Below are 23573 nucleotides of genomic sequence, written 5' to 3' on the forward strand. Positions count from 1 at the left end.
TCTGCCTTTTAATCTCCACTTCCATTAGATCCTACCCATTCCATCTATAGTTAACATATAAAATCCACAATGAATGCTGTTACTTCATATGTAATTCCGTACAGAAGATCTACAGTGAGTTCTCATAACAAGATATAAAATTATTCAAAATTAGATACCAATTTAATTTCCCAGATGTGTTACACTTTTAGCCCCTTCCACTTTGCTTTCCATCCCTCAACTATCTGTGGACTCATCAATACCTCCTTTGCCATGTTTTACTGCATGCCTGGACATTATTTACTTGTCCATGCATCCATGGACACTAAGCGTTCTTTCTTGGAATGCTCATCACTCTTTTCTCCGACCAAGTAAAACTGATTCCTCCATAAGCCACAGTTCAAAATTTTCCTTCTTGGTGGAAATTTTATAATCAATCGCTCTATCTTTGCTATTTTAATTGTTTGTTCATAATTCTATTATAATGCCTACAGAATTTCCATATACTTAATTATTGACGTTTCTTTTTTTCTCCTTATCCAATGACATTTATATTTGCTCAAGTAAGGGGAGAATCTATGCCATATTAATCTTTGTAAACTTACTATCTAACACAATGTATGTAACCTGGTAAATGTTGAATAAATTATTGTTACATTAGTTAAATAGAATGAATCACATATTCTGAGCACTTAGTGTAAAATCTATTTTCAAATATATGGTAAATATGACTACATTTGCAGTCATTAGTCACTAGTATGTACTAATCACTAGGTATCTTCCAATATAAGCAATTTCACAGTTATAATTCATCTAGTGTTAACTACACATTAGATAATAGCATTAGATCAGATCTTCAGTTTCTATTCAACACTAAACTCAAGAAGAATATCTTTATCATCAGCTTTTAGTTCTGGGCTTCATGCTTCCTGTGTGCAGGCACCATCACTTACTTATATTTGTATCCTCAGAGTTTAGTGGTTTTTATTGATTACAGGCAATTAAGTGTTTCCACATTTTAATTTAAACCAAATGTAAATATATTTCTGAGTAGTAGTTTCTAAAGCTGAGTCAGCATAGACTTGAGTGAATTCCAAGCCCATTTTCCTACATGGTTGGCTATGTCAGCTTTTTCAGTCCTAAGAGTATCTGTATAATTGTTGGTTTAATTTTTTTTTAAAAATGAAGACAAGGAAAAATGATATACCACAGTTAGTATACTATTCTACTTATGGATAATTCACAGTTATTATTTGCTATTTCAGTAAAAATGGCAAGCAAATATTCTACTGGCATTTCTAGCTTCCAATCTTGCATTGCAAGGAACATTATGACAAAACATAAGCCCAGATAAAGTGATGTCAGCACAAATGACAGATAAGTTGACACAAAAATTCTGAAATCCTTCAACCAAAAAACTGATAACCAAACTTTTGTAAAATAAAAATTTATAGTAGAATCTGTAAAGAATAATTTTTAAAAGTAAAACTACCATTAAATAAATGTATAATTACCATAAATTATATTTAAGTTTATAAAACAATGAGGGAACCAAAACTATGTCACCACTAGATTACAGGGGAATCCAAAGAGCAGACACACATGCAGGCAATCAGGAATACTGAAAATAATTTACTTAATAAATGCAAAATTGGTCAATATCCACAAAGCAATAATCAACTGCTTTCACTGGATAATCTGCATTTCTGTAAGTAAAAATCCGTTGCACTGTTACCAGTTTTCTGTCTTATAGAGTTGTAAAATAGCATAAGACAATGAAAAGTGGCGATAATCTGGAAGAATGCGCTAGACAGAACACCCAGTATACTTTTTTTGTCATTTTAAAATCACTCACGTATTTTCTTGGAAAGGTATCTATAATACCATTTAGACTAATCCTACACTTACTATCACACATATTTGTTTATGATTAAATAATGTATGTATATTCCTAAAAGGCCATCTATTACATGGTCGCATGTGTATTGACATGGATTTCAGGAATACTCATGAGAAGATTTCAGAATATTCAGTATAAAAGAGAAAATTTTGAGAGCAACTAGAAATAGTTCCAAATTTTATGCCATAATTCCGTTTAAAAGAACTGGACTGTTTCACATTTGATGTGATAACATTGTGTGTAAAATTCTTGGCAATATGAGATCAATTTCTAAATCATTTCAAATCGGAAAACAGGTCTTTACTTTTACCCAAGAAAAAAGGCAATTACTGCTTTCATACCATCCTGCAATCTAAGATTTGAGATGATCTTGTAAGAGCATTTAACATTTTTTGTGATATGTGTTGACAGGTGGTCACCCGTCTGTGCTTAGAAATGTTTTACAAAATAGAACTGGAAAGGAAGTAGATCAAGATAATGAATTGGTTATGAAAAAGTTTCATGTCTTAAACACAAACAGTTAACATATTTCCAACAATCTCAAGGGGAAAAAATCATGCCTGCAATAAAAAGAAAATATAAGATTTGCCAAGAAACATTGACGAGTACTTACGTAATTGCTTGGGAAAAGGGCCACTGAGTTGGAGAGCACAATAAAAAGAACTGTGGTGCTTGGGAGGAATCCAGCCCAACAGCCCAGCAGCTGTACATCTTGTACAATCTGTTGCTGATTATTAGTGATGGAAAGCCAGGTATAATCATTGGTGTCCATTGTTATGAACACATGAATCAAAATTACAACAGCTTTTTTATTATTGACACAAAGTGGGATATGGCTTTCTAAAGCCATCTTGATACTCATTAGTATTCAAAGAATCATGTATCAGTAAATTAAGGCTACATTTACACATGTTGTTCCCTAGTAAAAGGCACAGCTATATAATACCCAGAGACAACTTAAGTTTGAATTTTAAACCAGCTATGAAAAGATTTTCCAATACTTAGGAATTGACCATTATACTTACATAATAGATTCTTACTAGGTTGGAATAAAGACTGATAAAACCTATGTGCAGAGTTAGAAAAATGTTGAGACACAGGGATGGAGGTAGAGAGCTAAGGAATCCTTTCAGGCTCATTCCAGGGAAGGGTTTCAACTTTTTTAACACCCAAGATGCACACACATACCAACATATTAGGTAACAGAACCTCTACAAAGGTCAGATTATATGCATGGGTAAAATGCTGAGAGTAAAAAAAAAAAGCCTGAGAAAAATCATATTTGTAGGATTTGCTGTTTACAGCAAATATATTTTTGCTATTTACAGCAAAGTGGGTGATCTCAGAATCCAGCCAAACCTACCATTCGGTATACTATATACAGGAAGCATATAAAGGGAAGAAAAAGCTAACACAACAGAAACTGAAAAAGACATCTGTCTAAATTTTGTACCAGGTTCAGATTGAATAGCTCTCCTGTAGGACTCCTGCTACCTAAGCATAACACACAGAGACAAACGAATGCTGCTGTCACAAATCATGAAAGTCAAAAGTAGAAGCCATGAGAACATCGAACTACACTTGACCAAGCATTAGATCATCTAAAAGATCATACTCCAAAAGGAGGCTAGATGGGAGTACTGGCCCTTTGGGAACAAGGAGGGAGAGTAACAAGAACAAGTTCTATGTTGAAGTATCCTAAGGCAGAAGTACTACCCAAAGCTGGACAGAAGCAATGCCAACTCCTCTCAAAGGAAAGAGCTCTCACTCCTTTGTGTCCCAAGCAACCGAAAGTGTGACTTAATGGCTACTCAGCTCCCATCTCTATCTGGAAATAAAACAGTAGATACACATTTTTTCTCAGAAGTAAATCCGCAGAAATCTCTCCCAATGTAGAAACTGAATTTCATAAAGCTAAAGATGGACAATCAGCAGAAACAAATGAAGGACCAATTTAAAATACCCCTTGATGCTTCCCAGAAGCACCTGGACGAAGGTAGATCTTCAAGGGACAAGGTTTCTTAAATGAGGGATAGGGGCATGAAGTTATTAAGATTTGTAAATTAAAATTTAATATAGATTTGTCTTGACTTAGAGTCTGGTAAATCCTGGGAGATGGAGAATATGTCTTGGACAATTACTTTTGGACATTTCAGAGAAAAACTACATTTAACATTGCAATCTAACAATTATGTCTGCTTGAAATTGAAATCTCTGGAGACTAAACTGTCCATTCCCTGAACGGACGAATGTCTTACAGTAGAAAATGGAAGTGAAACCAGCTGCTTAATCAATAATAAATATTAAATGCCCACTGGGTACAATGCAACTTTACTTAAAAATTAAAACACTATATTGAACATAACACATGGCTGAGGTCACAGTGCTTTATCAAAGGGTGGGACGTTAAAATGTGTTGTTGATACTGGTTTGCCATTCTGCTGTAAGAAAATACAAAACTGGACAAAATATATGGGGGGGAATTGTTTATAGGCATTGTTCAACAGTTATCACAGGAGTCTGATTCCTCAGAGAAGAGGAAAAATAAAATGGACTCTACAAAGGCTCTGGTTTTATGCCATAATTCACTTTCCTGAGTGTAGTACGGGGAGGAGGAACACACAAAAAACACAGCGAGTTTGCTGAATTACCAAGACCTAAGTTGCGGTTTGGTGAGGTTAAAAGGGCTGGAGGGATTATACAGAGGAAGAGCATGGACAATCTGCATAAGGGACAACAGGAATCGGTCAAACACTAAACAGTGCTATGTAAAGTACCTGGCGGGGCGCCTGGTGGCTCAGTCGGTTAAGCTTCCGACTCTTGATTTCCGCTCAGGTCATCATCTCACGGTTCATGAGTTTGAGCTCCGTGTCGGGCTCTGTGCTGGAGCCTGTTTGGTATTCTGTCTCTCTCTCTCTTTGCCCCTCCCATGCTTTCTCTCTGTATCTCTATCAAAATAATAAAAATAAACATAAAAAAAAAAAAGAGTAAAGCACCTGGAGCTTTACTGATAAGAGAACTACCAGACAGAGGTAGCGAACAATTCAAAGAGCATACAAAGGTCTGGAATTGTTCAAGTCTAACCAATCAGAATGGACAGAGCTTACTGCATATCAAAAAAACATCTGACAGAGATCTTAAATGGTAAGACCTTAGTATTAGGGCTAAAATTGTCCTAGAAAAAAGGTTATTGTACACCTGACCAAACCAACTAAAAACAAGGCACAAAAGCATTCAAGCTAATCTACAAATAAAAAATTACCCCAACATCAACACTCTTCAAATAAAGGCGGAAAAAAATCAGACTCTCAAAATTATAACTTTAACAATATTTATTTTTTAAAGGTTTTTTTAATATTTATTTTACAGACAGAGAGAGAGAGAGAACAAGCAGGGGAGGGGCAGAGAATCAGGGAGACACAGAATCTGAAGAAGGCTCCAGGCTCTGAGCTGACAGCACAGAACCCAACACAGGGCTTGAACCCATGAACTGTGAGATCATGACCTGAGCCAAAGTCGGTGGCTTAACTGACTGAGCTACCCAGGCACCCTTGATCTCACACATCTTGACAAAACTATGCAAACCATAAGATAGTGGAATGGCATCTGACATTAGCATGTGAATTAGTTGTGCTAAATGGATCAGGAGAGATTGTAGATTTATTCTAGAAGATTTACACATATTGCTGTAAAAAAAAAATGTCCCTTTGTCTGCATTCTCCGAATATTAAATCTGTTATCACAGACATACATACACATGCACACATGGGGAGTGTACATTATGGAAACAAAAATGAAATTCCACATGTTTAATCCTCATTGAAGCATATCAAGGTCAGGTATGCCCCTGTACATGACCTTCTCAAAGGAAGGGTGCCCTGACTTTTCTTTCACAGTTCCGGTTACTCACTTTTGCATCTGAAGAAAACACAGAAGAAATGAGAACCAGAAAGAGTACAGTATTACTTGTGCTTCCCATGGGACTCATTATTCAAGGAGGTAGGTCTTTCCAGAGACACTCTGAAAGCAACGTGACTATTTTAAGGAAAATATCAAGCATTGCCTAAATATACATCATACCTCAAGCTATGTGCACAGGTTACAGGGATGAGGCACATCTTCCCCACTTTTTGCCATACTTCATTTTTTGGATTCTTAGAAGGCAAATTGAATAGTCAGCATTTTAAGCACCTACTGTATTCTGGGCAGTGTTGCTGGCATCTGAAATGAGCTATAATGAACAGCTATGCATGTCATGAGCTGTAAAAGGACATTTCTTCAAGATGGAGAACTTCAGCTGAAATCCCTGGTACGAGTTTTATCAACCAGGAGGACGAGGCATGTTCTTTTCTTATTTCCATATCCTGAGTACATCTATTTCAAATCTGTTTTGTCTTGGGAGTGTCCCCTTTTCTTGTTCACATAAAGACACTAAATGTACTAATAATGACCCTAGTTAGCATGGGTCAATTAATGTATGAATCCATTGTTCATATTGTTTTGACACTCAGTAGGTGATTCTCTGTTTTAGTTCTGTTTACAAAGCCTGGAAATCTGGCAGTGGATGTATCTTCCAAGAGGGTTTTGTAACAGAGAGCTCATCTAACAACATTTAAGTATGATTAACACAGAATTGTACAAGAGAAATTTATGTATATTTCCCCACTTTACATCCCACAGCAATAATCAGTTAAGAGCCTACCAAAGGGGTATTTATAAATTTCAATAGTTGGAAGATTTTCTTAAAGTCAGGTCTTTATGAAGGCAACAGAGAGACTTTTGTAAGAATTACTGAACTTAATTATGCAAAGAAAATTCTACATGGAATCCTATTTGGGGGAAAACATTATATATATATATATGTTGCAATCTAGTAATTAGTCAGGACTTAATACTGTCCAAGGGATTACAAGAAGGAAGGGGATCTTGGGTCTGCCAAGTCACTGGGTGTCCTGATGGAATAAAGGAGTCAAGGCCCATCTTTGCCCTATTATGTTCAAGGGAACTTTGCTGGAACCATCATCCAGAGATCAGCCACTACAGTGGCTTTTGCTGCATCCTGCACCACTGCCTTTTAAACCCATAAAGCTAGCAATGAAAACATGGAAAACTGAGTCTAGATGCTTCAACTGGCTCTAGACTTCTGTATCGATAATCCTGCTTGCCAGTAGAGACACCAAATGGAAATTGGCTTTCACCTTGCCTTCCTACTTGCCTTTTAAATTTCATCAGTACATCTAATTAGTAAATCTGATTCACATCCAGATTCATAGCCCTGAAAGTCTGGGAACAAAGTGGTTTTTTTTCTTCTTTTATTAATGTTTGTTATTTTGATCTTTACAATTAGAAAGGAAGGGTAATACATGTGACAAGAGCCAATCTACAGTTGTCTATCACATTTAGTATCCTGAATTACATAAGCTGAGGAGCAGTATATAAAACAAAACACAAAAGGGTTTCAATATACGTACAATCTGTGTTGTTAAGTGAATAGTTTCAACTTAGTTTGGATCGCCTTAGATATTCTCATATTCTTCTTATTAATCACTATTTGAATATAGGCTACAATCAGCTGACTCCTTCTCTTGGTCAGAACTGTCACTATTAACCACTTTATATTCTCCATTTGTCTTTAGTTGTTTGTTGTTGTTTTTTCATTTTATCCAAAGTTTACTTTGAAATTAATAGATGCCTGCAGTAGGCTTTGGTTAGCTAGACCGTGTTCTGCGTGGTACTGTTATTTGCTCGTTTACAGACTCAGCACTGTGACCCTACACAGGTATACTTCCTTTTCACCAGCTGCTACAGTAAGATTAAATGTTCTGTGTTTGGTGATGGAGGACACGGGAAACCAAGAATGGGCTTCTTCAAAAGATTTGCTTCCGAAAACTCCCCAACGTCACCCAGAGTGGATGTTTACCTTATTTAATTTTGATCTAACTTGTCACAAATTTCCCACTTTGCAGTTTCAATCTCCTATAAACATAAAACACATACATTTCTTAATTTTTTTCCTGTTATAACATAACCCATCTTTCCTCATTGAGTCCTCTGAGGAGGGAGTATTATGATGAAAAAGAATATCAGAAGATTAAAAAGACCACATCTCCTCAGTGATGGTAGCCTGAGATAGCCTGTGGGAAGTACACTGCTAGGTGGAGGAAGAAAAAGCATTGGATTCAGAGGTGAGTCCAGTCTGGTGCTTACCTGGAGGTTGGCTCTCCTTTTGTTCCCATCAGAAACTGATACCTTCAAGGGCTCTTTGTTCAGGCACATAATTATATACCTCTCTGGGTGAGGTTCTGGAATAATTACATGCATTTATTCCATCAGAGCAATACTCTTGCATTGCTTTGGGCAACCCTTCAAGTAGCAATTATAAAGATTAAAAGTGAAATAAAAGAACTCTTATTTTGAGAAATGTATTTAGTGGGTAGTATTACCCAACATTTCAAACATTTCTGAATACTCATGATGCAAGAAACTAACATGTTTAATCTACTTCTCCTTAGAAAACCTATTCTTTTCCATTTAGTTTGCTATAGTATGATTGCCCTTTCATATTTAGTTCTAAGTGTTATACTGACAGGAGAACAATACAGAGGCAGGAATTATATTCAGTGAACTGATTTCAAATACAGCCTAGATTTCTGAATATATTTTTTTGAAGTGAGCCTATTTCTGAGTTAGCCAATGTGTGTGTGTGGGGGGGGGCACAACCACAATATTTTCTTTTTCAATCAAACCATCTATGTTAAATTCCACATCTCCAGTGCTGAATCAGGTGGGGGAGAGCTGCTGCATTATGACAGAGGCTCCTGTCAGCACCACTGTCCCTCAGGAAAATCCTATGGACACAAGACAGCTTCATAAAAAGAAGGGTACTCTCAGTTTGGGAAGTTCTCCGGCAATTCAACGAAGTTAGTAAGTGTTCTCTGGAATCTGAGCTATCGTGATGAACTGGCAAGTAAGTTACTTGCTTATTACTAAGACAATCAAGAATTTATCTAGAAGTGGTGATTTACAAAGCAAATTGGGGCTACTTGTGTTTTGTTTTCATTGATTTCAGTGGAAGTGAGGGCTGCCACGTGAAACCTGTTCCTGGATTTGAGTTTAGAGCCTCAAACCCTAAAGTAATCCCAGAGAAATCACTTGTTTTATGTAAGTTATTCAAATTTCCAATTATCCTAGACATGTCATTTATTGCAAAAGGAAAAAAAACAACTCTGCTAGAGAGCTGGATCCAGAATTGTGCATTGCATGTCTCTTTATTCTTTTTTTTTAATGTTTATTTATTTTTGAGAGAGAGAGAGACAGAGTGTGAGTGGGGGAGGGGCAGAGAGAGAGGGAGACACAAAATCTGAAGCAGGCTCCAGGCTCTGAGCTGTCAGCACAGAGCCCAACACAGAGCTTAAACCCACAAACCACAAGATCATGACCCAAGCTGAAGTCGGCCACGCAGGTGCCACATCTCTTTATTCTTTTAATCTAAATCTAAATTTTTGAAAATATTTTTTTTAAAAAATAAATGTCATTTCACTATAATTACAGATTTACGGTAGTTACAAAGATAGGATTGAGAGTTCTCATATGTCCTATACCCACTTTTCCTTATTGAGATCTCACATAAGTGTGATAGACTTGATGTATTAGTGCATATTGACACATTATTATCAACTAGATGTCCATACACTTTAAGATTTCTTTAGGTTTTACCTAATGTCCCTTTCCTACCCCAGGATATCTTCCAGGATAAAACATTACAATTAACTATCATTTCTCCTTAGACTTCTCTAAATTATAACAGTTTCTCAGGCTTACTGTATTTTTGATGGCCCTGATCATTTTGAAGATAATGGTCGGATATTTTGCAGAGTCCTTCAGGTTGAGTCTATCTAATGTTTTTGTCTAACTACACTGATGCTATGGGTATTTTAGAGGAGAACCAAAGGCAAAGCTACATTACATAATATTGGGAGTACATATTACATAACAATATGAATAATCACTGGTGATATTAACCTTGATCACTGGCTAAGATACTGTTTGTAAGATCTCTCCACTATAAGAGTATAAAACTATAAAGTGACTCCCATGTACACTCACACACATTCACACACGCACACAGTTTTTATATGGTTTTTTTTTGGAAAGATTTCCTGGGCATAACCCATACTTAAGAAGAAAGTTATACAGATGGTCCCTGACTTATGACTTAACAATGGTTCACCTTACAATGGTGCTAAAAGATACACATTCAGTAGCACAGGTGAATGTGCTAAAGAGTCTGCATCCAGTACTTTGAATTTTGGGCTAGTGATATGTGATGTAATCCTTTCTTGTGATGTTGGACGGTGGCAGTGAGACACATCTCCCAGTCAGCTACATGACCACAAGAGTATGCTAACAACAAGAGTATGACCACAACTCATATGCTAACAACAATTCTGTACCTGCACAACCATTCTATTTTCTACTTTCAGTATAATATTCAATAAATTACATAAAATATTTAACAATGTATTATAAAATTATTAGAGATGATTTTGCCCAACTGCAGGCTAATGTAAGTGTTCAGGGCATGGTTAAGGTAGGTTAGGTTAACCTATCATGTTTGGTAGGTTAAACGTATTAAATACATTTTCATCTTAGGATATTTTCAATTTACAAAGGGTTTATCAGGGCATAACCTTACCATAAGCCCAGGAAGATCTGTATTGCACCTCCTTGAGGGCAGAGTATTTACATATATTATTTGGAGTTCTCCTATACAGAGATTTGTCTACTCTCCCCATGCATTTATTTAACCATTCATTTACACTGGCATGAATTCATGAATATTTACTTTTACTTTTGGTTACTATCTAATGCTATGTTATTTATTTTGTTGCTTAAAAGTTTTGCCTTTGGCTACTGGGAGCTCTTTTGGTTGCCTCTTGTGTCCATTTGATACATCTTTATCACTGCATATTTTCACTGTTTGTAAAATAATTTCCAGGCTTATCTTGAATATTCCCTGGTCCGGCACTTGACTCAACCATTTCTTTAAAGAGCCCTGGTTTTTATTATTTTGTTTTGTTTAATTCGAGAGTGGTAAACCTTAACATTTTTGAGGAGTATAGGCCACTTGTTTTGTAGAGTGGCCCTTAATTTGGACTCATGTGATATTTCCTCATGATTATATTCAGACTATGCCTTTTCACTGGAGTACCAACCACACAAGTGTTATTGTGTTCTTCTCAATATATAATATTGGAAGGCACATGATATGGTTTGTTCCATTATTGGCCATGTTAACTCTGATCACTAAGTTAGTTTGTGCCAGATTTCTCCATTAAGAGTCATTACTTGGGGAGACACTTTGAGATCATATAAAGAAACTATTTCTCATCAAACTTGTATACCTTAATTTTAATGTATATTGAGGATCCTTGCCTGAATCTATAAATACTATGTTCTTGCCAGTTCTTTTCTCAGGAAGCCCTGGTTACAGTTAGTGGAGAATGGTATATAGAAAACAAGATAAAGGCATCATCAGGTGTACTCATTGCTACTAGGATGTGACTGTTTATACGCTCTTTCCAGAGACAGAGGTAGCATACACAATCTATATAAAATTTCCTTTCTTATTATAGTTAAAAGCCAATTAGTCATAAATGTGGAAGAAATGATGGAATTATAAAATCACCATTTTTTGAGCCTTCATAGTAATAATTGAACAGGCAAGGAACATCAATGGAAGTTAACAAGGGACAACATTTGATGACAGAAAGGAAGGAGATAGATAGATACATAGATAAATAGACACACATATGTACTATAAAAGATTCTACCATATACTATGTATATGTACATTTAAATTTTAAGTGCCCATCTATATATATTGAAAATCATGAATTCATACCAATTGCTTCAACTTCACTGCAGTGTCAAAGGATTTATTCTAGTTTTCCTGTCTATATTTGTCACTTCTATCTCCAAACTGAGAAACCTGATTCCTTTATCCACAATATAGTTATTTACACAGTCCTGGAACGCACAGAGTATTTCAGAAATTTTAACCCAAATATTGAGAAAAACAACATTGCTAACAAAGTTCTCTATAATTATCATATATCCAGCAGGCAGTTTTGTAGCTAAAATACTGTTTTCAAATGCTGGATAGCTCTTTTTTTTCTTTTCCTTCAGTGTAGTTATGTTATTAATAAGAAATACAGCTAGCTTCATTTGTTTCTGTTCATATTACAAGTTCTTCTTCCTTTTCTTTATTGATTTTAATATTTGTTTTATGTTCAGATCCCTTTTAAAATTATACATACTTATCGGGGCGCCTGGGTGGCACAGTCGGTTAAGCGTCCGACTTCAGCCAGGTCACGATCTTGCGGTCTGGGAGTTCGAGCCCTGCGTCAGGCTCTGGGCTGATGGCTCAGAGCATGGAGCCTGTTTCTGATTCTGTGTCTCCCTCTCTCTCTGCCCCTCCCCCGTTCATGCTCTGTCTCTCTCTGTCCCAAAAATAAATAAATGTTGAAAAAAAATTTTTTTTAAATTATACATACTTATCAAGCAATTTTAGTTTTAAATCTATTTTGATCTAGTTTTTAAGTTGGTATCCTAAAGAGTCTAGGGCTTTAAAGTTGATGACAATGAACTCATGGTGCCAAACTTTGGATAAAAAAGGGGAAAAAAAAGGTAATAGTTACAGCAAAACAACTTAACACCAAGTTCAAGCTGAATTGGGACTGAGATGTGTCCTGTATATTTACTTGACACAATGACTTAAGATTTCTCTCATATCAAGGAGAAATGCTTATACAAGGAATTTCAGCTCATAATTTAGATTTCCTCTAAATTACATACTTTTAAAAATCATCAGATACACAACAAGTCTAATTTTATATCTAGAAAATGTAGAATAATGTATTGCTTTGCTTTAATTTCAAGTCTTGGGAGAAAATTTTAGAAATTCAGCTGAAGAAATTACTATTGCCTTCTTAGAAACTTTAAATCATTTCTTGCTACTCACAACTGTCTTTCACTCAAGTAAAGGAATATTTTATTGACCAAACTCATTACAGCTTGTGTCCATTAATATATTTTCTTCCAAAATCCAGAATCTTGTTCTCAAAATTACATGCATTATTTTTCCCCTAAGGCCGCAATTTTAAAAGAAAAATAATTTATCCTATCTTCCCACTGAAAAACTAATATGAAGCTTTGACCTAAATTGATGCAGTAGGATCAAAATTAGATACAGCAGACACTTTAATAGAATCTTAAAGAAACTTTCAGTATCTTCCAATCAAAACATTTCCATTCTAGAGATAAGGAAAATGGAAGACAAGGCTTAGGAAGTTTAGATGGTATACTCAATACCACATACACAGGGATAAAGCTATTGTTGAAACACCATTATAACAACTCCCTATATAGTGTTTTGTTCATTAATTGACATACTGTTAAACATTTAAAGGAAGCACTTGAAGAGTTTATGGAGCCTACATCTCTTGATGTCACCACAATGAAATAAATACACACACAGACACACTGAAACATTTTTAACAGGATCTACTTTAAAGGCAGAAGAATGAATCAGGATACCTCAAGAAGGAAAAGAAATTTATCATATTACCTTTTCATTTCCCCTTAGAATTGAACGCAATTAAATTTATAAAACAGGCTCTTCATATCTACTTATGAGGAATGACAAAAAGCCATTAAATAAATATATTTATTTAAACATAATTAATGCAGCAACGCTTTTTACCTCAAAATTGGAGCAGAGATTGGGGGATAAATTAGCTTTCCTTTTAAAAACTAACTTGATCCTAAACTGATAATTCAATATTGCCTAATCTTCCCATGCCTCAATTTCATCATCTGTAAAATGAAGTTTCTATAAAGAAAAATTTTTAAATACATAGGTAATATTTTCAGTCTAATGCCTACTGTATTGTCAGAGCTTATTAAACTTGGTCTTTTTTCTATTCCCCCATTCCACCCATAAACATTTATACAGACAGCACAGTGTTTTAATGTTTAGTTTTGAGGAGGGAAGGGCTCCTGAGATCTTCTAGACAGGATGTATTGACACATCCATAAAATATCAAACCAAGGAGAAAAAAGGGTCAAGAATACATTCATCTTTTAAAAAAAGAAGGAGAAGATGATGACTTTGGAAATTACAGACTTGCCAATTTAGCTTTGCTAAGAGAAACCATAGCGAACTACATAATTTACAGGAAATGTAACAACACCTTTGAGACAATGCCAGGACATTGTTGGTTTAAAAGAAACAGGGAAGACCTTGGAAAATTCAAAAGTATGGTCTATGAAGAAATTCAAGTTACTATTTTAATGTTCCTGGGAATTTATGTTGCTCAGTCCACTACAAGAGCTTGATATATGTATTTCTAAGAAAGGAAGGAGGGAACGAGAATAGTTGGTGGGAGAATGTCAATAAGGCAGAAAAAGAAGGCAAGAAGGCAGGGGAAGAACAGAGGAAGGTTCTCTGACATGGCTTAGCAAGTTTTTAAATATGAGGAATAATGGTTATTTAAGTCATAGCAAAGCCAGGGAAATGAAACAAGGGAATACGGAGCAATTTATTGAATATTTCCTGTCAGCCACTATGCCAAGCAGGAAATAACTCAATGTAACCTATTTAGGCTTTGTGCCATACCTAATAGAACATCACTACTGCAAGCAAAGACATTTGAGAAGAAACTTATATCTTTATAGCAGTTTCTGCAGAAAAAAGAAGAAAATATTTTTTTATTATTACACTGCACAATTCAGAAGTACATGCTCCCCTTCTTGTTCTCCACGTAGGTTACAAATGCAGTAGTTAATCAAAAACTCTCATCCTAAATCCCAGATACCCTTAAAACTGCTCAAAAACTCAGTCCACATAGATTTTTTTTTCTTTTTCTTCTAGGTCAATCTTTGTTATACAAGCCAACTTGTATAAGATTATTTGATTAAAGCCTGGGCTACGGCTCCCTCACTCCCCCCAATCTCTCAGCTCAACAACAGGGACCATTTCAGATTTACCTTCAAAACATATGAAAAAATATGTTCATCTCATCATTTATGTGTTTATTTGTTTCTTTTGTATCCACTGGCTATGATGGATATTCCAATAGGGAACTCATCTGTTTGTTCCCTGCTGCATCTCCAAAGTCTAGCACAATGTCCAGTGTGAGTCAAAAGATGTTTGTCACACGAAGAACTTTAAGTCATCCTCTGTTCCTTATTTTTTGGTTTCTATACCAGAAAATACGGAAATGATGACTCTGGGACATAGCCAGAAATGGAAACCCTTTTTCCTTGAAGAGGTCTTATGGCAGAAAGAGGTGAAGACAGATCCCCCAGAAAATTATAAACACTTATTTTGTCAAAAAAGTTCATAAATGTGCATTGGTGAAATTACTGTTTGCTAAGCAATTATTAGCACTGTCTATATCTCATCACCCTCTAGAAAGTTATAATAGTTCATGAGAGGCAAGATATTCATATATCACATTTTCTTATAAACATGAAAAAAGTATGAATAAGACAGCATTTTAATTTACTATGTTTGATTTGCAACCGTACAACAGTTTGTGTTAATGTCAAATGAGCTATACATTCAACAAAACTACTAAATGCTGACTGCTAAAGATTATTATATGCTAGAGTAGTCAGAAGAGCCAAATGAAATAGGTGATTATCTCAATATGTCATACTAAACGCTACTCTGATGATGTTACTAGAAACAGTTTCTTTTATATTTTGTGGCATGTTATTTAAAGCACTCTCTCCTATTACCATTGTTCTTTATATCATATACAATTGATACTTGTTATTTAATGCTGCTGACTGAGAATAATAATAACATATTGTATGCAAGCTCAATTCCTGTATTCACTATTGAATAATTATGTGTTGGGCAGTTACAATATAAAGCCACTGTTCACATATTTATTTCAAAGCAGTAATGAAAATAGAACTAGCCTCTATACTCATGCAGCTCACATACATTGGGGGAAATACTTAACAAAAGTAAATAAGTACATGAGATCATTATTTCTTATGCCATGGTACATGCAGGAAATAAACTGCATGTACCTTGAATAGAGTACCTTGGAGTGGTAATTTAGTGATACTAGTGTGTGATGGCATTCTTAAACAAATACACGTACTTGATATCTTAGAAGGGGAATGGATTAGCCTGGTACACTGCTGTGGGAAGAGATTTTTAGGTAAAAGAAAGACAAATGCAAAGTCCCAGATATAGAAAAAGGCTTAGTTGTCTGAGAGAAGGAAAGGAAGCTGATATGACCAGAGAGTAATGATCCAATTGTGGAACGTTGTGACATAAGAGTCTGGAGAAGTAGAAAAAAATTGGAAAGTCATGAAAACATATTAGATTTTATTCAAAGGGGAATGTAATGCAATTGTAGAATTTTGTGCACAAACGAAACAGAGAAGTAACATAGTAAGATTAGTGATTTCAAAGATCATCTGGGCTGTTGGAGAGTGGATTCCAGTAAGGACAGAGGGAAATGCGAAACACAGTTAGGAGACGCCTGATTGCAAGAGACCAGAAATGAAATGAAAGTGACCTGGACTAAGATGGGGCACTGGGGATTGGCAGTTGTGATGGCTTAGAACTATCAGGGCCCACCTATGGTCATCTTCACCCAATGACCATGGTTGCTACACAAGATGGGGGAGAATATATGCTAAGGGAACAATCATGATGTCCACTATAGCATAAGAAAGTTTCAGACAAAGGAAAAGAGAGTAAGTTATTCCAAAAGACAAAACAATGATCCTTGGCTGGAAGATACAGGGATTTTTGTATCAATATTAGTATATAGAAATTTATAACTGAACTGAATTCTGTTCATTAAACCACACGATGGCCTGTTTTACAAGGTAGGAGCACCTATCAATATCTTATCAGGTAGTAGTCTTCAATGGAGCACAGTTATATAGAGTAGGCTGTAATTCTGAGGTGCAACAAACAAATGGTTTTACTTTCCAAATCTGAGATTCTATAAAGACAACGTGTAATAGTTTTCCATCACAAATGGAGTCACACTGCATGTCTGAGAGGCTGGAAAGTTAAGAGAGTTGCAACATTTAACTAGTTATCTAAATATTTTTCACACACCAGGGGCTCCTGGGTAGCTCAGTTGGTTAAGCATCTAACTCCTGATTTTGATGCAGGTCATGGTCTCCAGGTTTGTTGAGTTCAGCCCTTCATCAGGCTCTGCACTGACAGTGTGGAGCCTGCTTGGGATTTTCTCCCTCTCTGTCTCTGCCCCTACCCCATTCTAGCACACTCCCTCTCTCTCTCAAAATAAATAAATAAACTATAAATATTTTTACATACCAATCAATATAATCTTTGTCAATAATTTATGGAATATGCAGTGTATTTGCCCCTTCTGTTGAGTTAAGTCTACCATGTACCTGCTATTGGTGAAATTTTTGCTATTGAGTCTTGAATAACTTGTGGCCACAAATCCTACATAGGAAGTACATGTGTAAGTTTCTTTTGATGACACATCTCATCTGAATATACAAAATTTCCTTGCCAATAGTCAAGATTAATGATCTAGGTTAGAAGACACTGAATCCATACCCCTCCACACACTTTGCTCTGTTTAATGACCTTATACTTTGTAACTCCTGCCCTGTCTCTCAAGTTTATGCCAATGATTATAAGAGAGTATAGAAGAATAGCAGAAGTCTAGCACTACAAAATCATGATTCTTGTCTCCTGACAAGTGAGCCATAAGAGCCATCTTAAAATTGAAGAACATTTTATAGTTTTAACATGAGATGATGCATTCCCCTTATTTCCATGCTATTCTGCCAGTGTCTGAAGTAATTAACCAGAGATCTGAATCCAAGCCTCACCACAAGTTATAATTAGCATGTACTCAATGATTTAAAGTATCCATTTATTTTTTCATGTATTCACAAATCAAATCTGCAAAGTGATAGGAGACTATTTTGCAATTTTACCAATGAGGACACAAAAGATTAAAAAAGATAATAAACTTTCCCTAGACCAAAAAGGAGTTTTATCTCTCCCATAAGGAAAATCTTTTGCTCCCAAAAGGAGACTGATGTAGGATTGTGTAGCCTGAAAATAATTCAAACTATTAATACAATATGAAGTATGAAATATGAATATTCATCAATGAGAAGGCAGAAAAATAATTTTTAAAATTAAAAGATTGGCAAATATCACAACAAAGTCCACAATAGTAAATGACATTTTCAGTAGTTACTCTTGATACACTTCTCTAATACACTTCTGCATTTTTTCTGCTTATTATTTGATCATGTGTCCATATGACAAAGATCACAATGATTTCTCACATGTAAATTAAAAGGTAATTTTTAGTGTTTTTGACCAAAGTGACTTATTGATAACTTAGATGTTTACATCCCATGGCAGAAAGGAAATCCTTTGCCTATTAGCATTCCCTAGGTATAGAAGGAAGTAGGCATCTTGGAGCTGGCAAAAGGGGAAATAAGAGTAGACTTGATACATAGTTGAAATTTACAAAACACACACTCACATACACACAATGGACAAATTTACATACATTATTACAATTTAGCCTAACAAACTGGAAGGGATTACTATTTTCTCCACTTGATAGATTAGGAAACTGGAGCTCAGAAATATCAAGCAATCTGCCAAAATTCACAAGATATGGTGGATTCAAGTCCATGTTTCCTGACTAAAACTCTCATGCTTATCCACTATACCATTCTGTTGTATCTTGATGTGAACTCAATTAAAAGGAATCGGGAGCACTGTATTTGTAAGAAGTATAATGAAGCACCCAACTTCTCATATCTCAAATATTCAAGTCTTTCTTTAGTTCTTATAGCCTATGCTTTTGCACCACAAATGAGGTAAGATTACCATGTATGTTCTCTTTTGTAGGCAAGACTTGATGATTTCTGCACCATTTTGGCTACCATTTGTCCTTTTTCTCATAGTCTGTCATTTGGACTTTTCCTGCAGTGACTTTTATCTTTGACAGAAAGAACAAGCATATTCTCTGTATTCTCAAATAACCCAGATTCACATTCCTAGGGAATTTAAAGTTCCCCAAAAGAATCCATTTGATAGAAATGTGGCAAATTTGGCACCTTTTAAAATACCTCTTTCATGTTTACTAATTAACTACAGCCAGAGCTATGCTCAATAATAACCACATGCTTAAATACAAAAAAAAAAGGGATGGAAGAAGGGAGTGAAGGAAGGAGGAAGGGAGGAAGAAAGAAAGAGGGACAGAGAGAAACAGAGAAAGAAATGTTTTCTGTTGGTAAGATAGAAGTCACCATGCATATAAGTCAAAAGTCTAGGAAACCCACCAAGGAGGGAAACAATTTTTATTTTTATTTTTTTATTTTTTAAAAATGTTTATTTATTTTTGAGAGAGAGAGAGAGAGAGAGAGAGAGAAAGTGCAAGCAGGGAAGGGGAAGAAAGAGAGGGAGACACAGAATCTGAAATAGGTTCCAAGCTCTGAGCCCGAGGCCAGGCTCAAACCCATGAACTGTGAGATCATGACCTGAGCCGAAGTCGGACACTTAATTGACTGAACCACCCAGGTGTCCTCGAGGGAAACAATTTTTAGAAGTAAACTCTAAAACTGTATACTTTTCAAGACAATATTTATATTAAATAATTCTAAATAGATAATTTCATAAATCATTATATTTAGATAAATCCTTTTTTCTTAAAGTGGTTTTAGGATTTCTAAAGGAAAACTCCTTTTGAAGTGTGTTTTACAAAATGCCTTCATTTTCAATTTTATTAAGTTTTAGCTCTTCTCACATTTTGATTTGCTCCTGTATACACAATTGCTGCTTTCTATATCATTTAAAGCTGAAGGTCCCTCTAGGGAATTATCTTCACTGACTACAAAAGAGTCTTAAGTACTAGTAACTTATTTTTCTATCAGTATTCAATAGCCCTAAAAAACATGAATGCTTTGGAGTTACTGAAATTTTAAGAATTATGTCTAACTTTAACAAGTAAGAGAAAAACAGTTTAACAAAAATCATAGTTGTTGTTTAAATCAATATGGTATACCATGAATATAAGGTCAAAAACAAAAAGAAAAACAAAACACCTTAGCCAAAAAAAAATGATGAAAACAAAACATCATGCAAGCAAGATGAAAAAAAGGAATTATTTGCCTTTAAAATATTTTATTCCATGGGTAATGGAGAGTCATGGAACCTTGTTGAGAAAAGGGGTTACACTGTCATATCTGTTATTTAGGAATACAATTAGAAGGAATTTGTAGCAGGATGAGAACTGGGGAGAAGTGGGAAAATTAGGAGCTTATAACTGATTTGATAAAGACAAAGAACTCAACAGATTAAAAAATATATACTGTGGCCTCAGTTTGCTTAGCTTCTTGAATCAAGACTTGTGTATTTTTCACTAAAATTTGGAATATGTTCTACCATTGTTCTTTCAATTATTATTTTTTAAACCCTATTCTGTCTTTTCTCGTATTCTGGACTGCCAATTACACACATATTAGACCTTTGATTAGATATTATTGAATATCTATCTGAGTCTAGATTTCTTTCCTTTTAAAACTTTTGCTTTCCTTTTCTCTCTGTTTCTGGTTTAAATTAAATGATTTTTATTCATGTCTTCAAGCTCATTGATTTTTCCTTTGTCATATTTATTAAGTTATTAGTCTCATCCATTAAAATTTTTATTATAGATACTATAGTTTTTCAGTTGTAGAATTTTCATTTTATTTTTGATATTTTCCATTTATTTGCCACAATTTTCTTTTTTTTTTTTTTCATACAATGACAGCACAGTTTCCTTTACACCATTAAGCATGGATATTTTTTCTGCTTTAAAATACTTGCTGCTAGGGCACCTGGGTACCTCAGTCAGTTAAGCGTCTGACTCTTGATTTCGGCTCAACTCGTGATCTCAGGGTTTGTGAGTTCAAGCCCAGCATCAGTCTCTGCACTGAAAGTGCAAAGCCTGCTTGGGATTCTCTCTCTCTCCCTCTCCCTCTCTCTCTTCTCCTTCCCCATGAGTGCTCTTTCTCTCAAAATTAATAAATAAACTTAAAAAAAATACTTACTGCTAATTCCAACATCTTGGTCACCTTAGGGTCACATTTTTTTCTTCTTAATATGCATAGTAATTTGGATGATAATTTGTACAACATGGAAGTTACATAGTAGAGATTCTGGATTCTGTCATGTTCTACCTATTTGATCTCTTGTTGTTTGACTGGCAGTCAAGTTGTTTAAACTCAAGTTACAAACTCTTACTTGAATATCTGCTCAAATCTTCACTCATTATTTTTATTCTTTTAATTAAACAATTTTTTTTTAATGTTTGCTTTTGACAGAGTGTGAATGAGGGAGGGGCAGAGAGAGAGGAAGACACAGAATCTGAAGCAGGCTCCAGGTTCCGTGCTGTCAGCACAGAGTCCGACACGGGGCTCAAACCCACAAACCATGATATCATGACCTGAGCTGAAGTCAGATGTGCAACCAACTGAGCCAACCAGGTACCCCTCATTATTTTTATTCCTATATAGGCTATAATTTGCTGTCCCGTGCATACATAATTTTTGGCAATCCTAAAATTTGCAAAATCTGCCCAAACTTTAGTATAAGAGTTACAGTGACTCCCTTATGGGACTTCTTTCTCACTTTCTAGCCACTTCTGACGGTCCGAGTTCTGTTTTTTGGGTCTTCAGTCCTAAAAGACCATAGTTTTTCCATTGAGAAGGTAGAGCCCTGTGCATTTCTGACTATGATTTTGTCCTAAAGATAAGAACCAGAAAAACAGGAAAAATCTTTTGCCTCATTCCTCTTCTAAATTGACTCCTCTTTGAGTATGCCTGCTTTAATTCATTCTACATGCCTTCAGAAATTTTTTTATTATTTTTTTATTTTTGCATTTGTCCAAGAAAGTGTGGGATTTTTGCAATTTTATTTGGTCCTCTTGTTGATATATAGTGATTTTAGCACATATGTGTACCTGTTATGATTTAGGTGACTACCATTACTTCAAGCTTGTAGAATTCCTCCACCAAGTGTATGTTTTCCCACAACAGCACTAAACTGCAGCCAAACTAATCTGTATGTTTGCTGCTTTGCTACCAAAATCATGCTGACATTATGTATCCCCTATATTGCATAAACAACCAGAAATAACCTGATTCTTTTGGTAAGTAACAAAAAGGTAATACAAACGATGTGGCTTTTGTTCTTTAACATACTTCAGTTGGAAACCTGACTCTAGTGCTCAGTGGCTGTGCTTTCAGTTATACAAACTTTCTAAGTCTTAGTTCTCATAATTATAAAATAGGAGCAGTTATACTTTTCTGATAAAAACATATAATTCATGTACAACAGTAATGAATATATGAACTACTCTCTTCTTAACTATATACATAATGAAACAATTTCTGTGAAATGAGGTTAATGCACAGGTCACTTGTTAGGTCAAAACCAGGTTTAGGATCCTAATCTCCTAATCCCATATCTGATGCTTTTCAGAGATTCATATTATTTTTTTAGATTATTAGACACTTATTGAACTCTGGAAAGAGCTGACACTTTGATTTTCAAGCTTTTACATGCTATCATTTTTGTAAATTAAAAAAAAATGTCTGTGACTCCTGGGGCACCTGGGTGGCTCAGTTGTTTAAACATCTGCCTTTGGCTCAGGTCACAATCTCACAGTTCATGGTTTCAAGCCCCACACTGGGCTCTGTGTTGACAGCTCAGAGCCTGGAGCCTACTTTAGATTCTGTGTCTCCCTCTCTCTTTACCCTTCCATCCCCAAATAAATAAACATTAAAAAGAAAGAAAGAAAGAAAGAAAGAAAAACTTCTGTAACTCTCAATGACAGTATTAGTAAAGTCAAATCATGCCTCAGTGTTGTAGGAATAGAAATTAAAGCTTAATACATATAAAGTATCTGGATCATTACTGGTACATAATAATACTGGTTTACTTTATTGAATTTCTGTATAAGTCTTTATAAATATTTGCAAAGTGGTTTTCATTGCCCTGTCCCTAACTGGATACTTATATTAATTGTGTTGTGATTAATATCATATGATTCTCCCACCAAGGTTATATCATATACCATATTCTATTTGTAAGTCCTGTAAGTTATATGGCTCTGCAGCAAATAGGTGAGCAATACCCTAGGATGTTTTTCCCACATAGACATTCTCTTCTCTTTCTGCCGCTTAATGCATGTAATAGTGCTATTACAATGAACTCAAATTTTACCCAACCCTGCTTAAAACCAGCATTTACAAATATGCCCTCCCTCTGGCAGAGTGACATCTATTAAAAGCAGACACAAGAACAGCTGAGGCATACCACTTTTCATGTTTCATGAACAGTAGACAGGTACGGCTGTCAAAGGATTTAAATGTATTCCCAAGGGCAATCTTCTTCTGGGTAAAAGTTGTGTTTTCTTAACTCCTCAAAAGTTTTCTCATTTGTCCCCACCATCTAAAAAACAATTTACATTGAGGTCAAGCTGATGCTACAAGACAAGTCACAACACTGTCTGAGATTTTCATTTCAGGCTGCCTCTCCAATTTAAACTCTAAGTGCTAGATTTGGAGCTTCAGGTATAACCTACTGTTTTTTCATCTGAGAGTG

The sequence above is a fragment of the Acinonyx jubatus genome, chromosome D1, assembly GCF_027475565.1.
Source record: "Acinonyx jubatus isolate Ajub_Pintada_27869175 chromosome D1, VMU_Ajub_asm_v1.0, whole genome shotgun sequence".
Taxonomy (NCBI): domain Eukaryota; kingdom Metazoa; phylum Chordata; class Mammalia; order Carnivora; family Felidae; genus Acinonyx; species Acinonyx jubatus.